The sequence below is a fragment of the Cupressus sempervirens genome, chromosome 8 (genome assembly GCF_028749045.1).
Source record: "Cupressus sempervirens isolate cs-2001-9-10 chromosome 8, ASM2874904v1, whole genome shotgun sequence".
NCBI lineage: Eukaryota > Viridiplantae > Streptophyta > Pinopsida > Cupressales > Cupressaceae > Cupressus > Cupressus sempervirens.
In genome coordinates this window covers 652,995,034-652,998,238 of record NC_143125.1, presented here as the reverse complement: position 1 = coordinate 652,998,238, position 3,205 = coordinate 652,995,034, and positions in this window count along the sequence as shown.

Here is a 3,205-nt window from a genome sequence, read left to right as displayed (position 1 = left end):
TTGAAGTCTTCCACCCACAAGAAAGCCAAAAATCTCCAGCCAATCTTCCTTATCCTCCTTAGGTCTGTCATGCAACTTTGACTCTCCCTAGGAAATCTTTCATCAACCAATCCAAAATCTGTGCTTAATCCAAATCCAACCATGAGCTTCTGTGTTCATCCATATGCAAGACCCCATCCCCATCAAACTCATCATCAAAGCATGAAGTACCAATCCTATCATGATGTGTTTGGTCACATTGTCCTTGCTCCCGCCACCTCCTATTCCAATGATGATGAAAATCTTGTTGTCTATGACGGGTATATTGAAAGCCTTAGAAACATTCCCCCAAGCATCCCCCAAAATCCAAGAGTTATTCCAAACTATCTAGTCATGCCATCCGATATTCCAGCTTCCCCTCCATCACCCCATCAACCAAGCTTCCAATATTCCACCCCCATCACACTAGCTATTCCTGTCAATCCACCTCCACCTTTGACACACGAGTCTCCAAGGAATCTCCTAGAGGAAATACAAGAAAATTTGCCTCCAACAGTCGATAAGCCATGTCATCTAATCCAACCATGTGAAGTAGTCAGTGATGAAGCTTCCCCATCTATAATATCACCTCCATCTCCCATAGCTATCATCCCCATACCATCCATCAAATTGCCTAAAATCCTTCCACTTCTCGCAAGCATCAAAATCCCACCACCTGTCAAATCCCTCCAAATCCTATCCACATCGCCTCCAAGCATTTCCCAAATCTCTCGTAATGACCCTTATGCATCCATCTTCTACTCACCCATCTCCACTACTGAATCTCCCATCTATCCATCTGCTGCCTTTGAAGAATCCATCCCTTCACCTCCTATCGCACCATCCACTCCAAACCAATCCTATAAATATCTTGCACAAAAGCATGTTGACATCCCCCAAAGAATAAATGAAGATATCATTGTACCATGTCTTCCATCCATAGTGCAGTCACCATCTCCTCCATCTCCAAAACCTCAAGCCATATCTCCTCCAGTACAAGATATCTTGTCATCCCACCAGCTACATCAAGATCCTATCCTTCCATCTCCCCCACTCCATGCTTCCATCTTACCACCTATCCAAGCTATTCCACCATCTATAATCTACCCTCTTGGTTCACTTACATTCATCTATGGTGGCCCTCTCTCAGCAGAAGAATTAAGAACAGTATCTCCCCATTGCAATACACCTAATAAATCACTTCTACCATTTTCTGCAAGCAAAAAGTTTCCTCAGCTTGTTCAAATGCTCAATCGATGGCATTATCAAGGTCAAGGTTTAGGACCACAAGAGAAAGGAATCAGAGAGCCTATTATTGCACAAAAAAATCTAGGATTTCATGGTCTTGGATATGTATCCAAAGGCTCACCATCTAAAGGTGTTGGTACACCACACCCCCAAACCAAGCCTATCTCCAAGCCCACCATGCCAACCTCCCATCACTCCTTCAAGAAATCTTATGACATCCCCCCTCCACCATCTTTGTAACCCAAAACAACCTACCATATCCCCCCTTCATCCGCTAAATCCATTTTGGGTCCCTATGTCCCAAAATCTACCATCCTCCATCCTCCTATCAGCCATCATAAAAATCCTATTCCATCCATTTCTATGCAAGATCAACAAAGGCACATATCAGGGCACATCATCCATCATCATCCCCCTACATGCTCTTTCATATCCTCTCTATCTCACAAAGCTTCTCCTAACCATCTTCCCAAAGCTTACCACAGCAATGTGAATGCCAACTTCAAAATGCATAAAGCTAAAAATCCACATCCTAGGCAATCATATGTCTATTCTAAAAGACATACTCCAAAAAGGCAAAATCCAATCAAAGAATGCAAAACAATGCAAAAGCCTATGAAAAGAAAATCCAAAACCATGTGGATCCCCAAGAAAAAAGTTGAAACCCAATGCATAATGGCATCCACCATTGCTAATCCCCCATCGAGTGACTCATGTCCCCCATCTCCTAACTCCATCTTGGGTGCCTATATCCCCAAGCACGCTTCCACAAATCCTCCATCACGCCTGCATCTACCATCTATCTCCGATATGTTCTTTTCACACCCGTTCCAACATGCGCCAATGTTGCTCTTGCAAGTATCCCCATCTCATGCTCCTTTCCATCATTTTCATCCCTCCATCTCCTACCATCAATCCCATCTAATCCGATCTATTGCATAAATCACACATCTGGTGTACCAACAGCTAGCAACAAAATTGAACATTCCAACAGCCAGTGAAAAATCCCAAAAAAGCCAAAATAGCTGAAGAAAGCCAAAATCATTCCAGCTAAGTCCAAAGTCAAAAAGTCAAAAAATAATAATAAAGAAAAATAAAGCGTCCACTGGTGAAAACTTGGCAATTCAAGTGCCTTGGACAAGTACCATGATGAAAACTTGGCAAACAAGTGTCATGCATAATCTAGCCATCCCCAGCTTAGCCTATCATCCTCATGCTTTTGGTCACATCTTGCCATCCAGCTCCATCTTTCATCCTCCAGCTTTTATCTATCACTATCCACCTATCTTTCATCCTCTAGCTTTTATCTATCACTATCCACTTATCTTCTGCAACCTCACCCCATCATCCTAGTTATCATCCATCTCCCTAGCCCCTTTAGCTTTTTCCATCCTAGCTTCAATCCTATCACATCCATCATAAGACCTCCTTCCGCATGTTATCTTCTGATTGGGGGCACTATATTCCTTGGAGATCTTGTCTTTTCCATCCTCCCTTATCATTGGTATCTAGCTCTAGGCTATCCTCATGCAAACCCAATGTCATCGCTTTATATCCATCATAATCCTAGCTATCTACCATCCTATCCAGCCATCTCATCCTGCTCCTCTAGCTATCCTTGGTCACAAAATCTCTCATCATCATTGGATGCATCCTGCCAAATCCATATCTTTCACTATCACCCCACCCTTAGCTTTTGCATCTTGCACAACATCGAACCATCCCGCTATCCTATCATCCTGAGCTTTTGCCTGCTTGTAACTATCTTGGTCAGCTTTAGCTTGTAAATATCTTGGTCCATCAGCTTGTACATCCTCTTTAGCTTAGTACCATTGTATCTATCCAACTTTCATGTTTGTTCCTCGTTGATCAGCATCTTGCACACATTGCACAACCCTTGGTTAGCTATCCCAATGCATCCTTTAGCTAGATCTCCTAT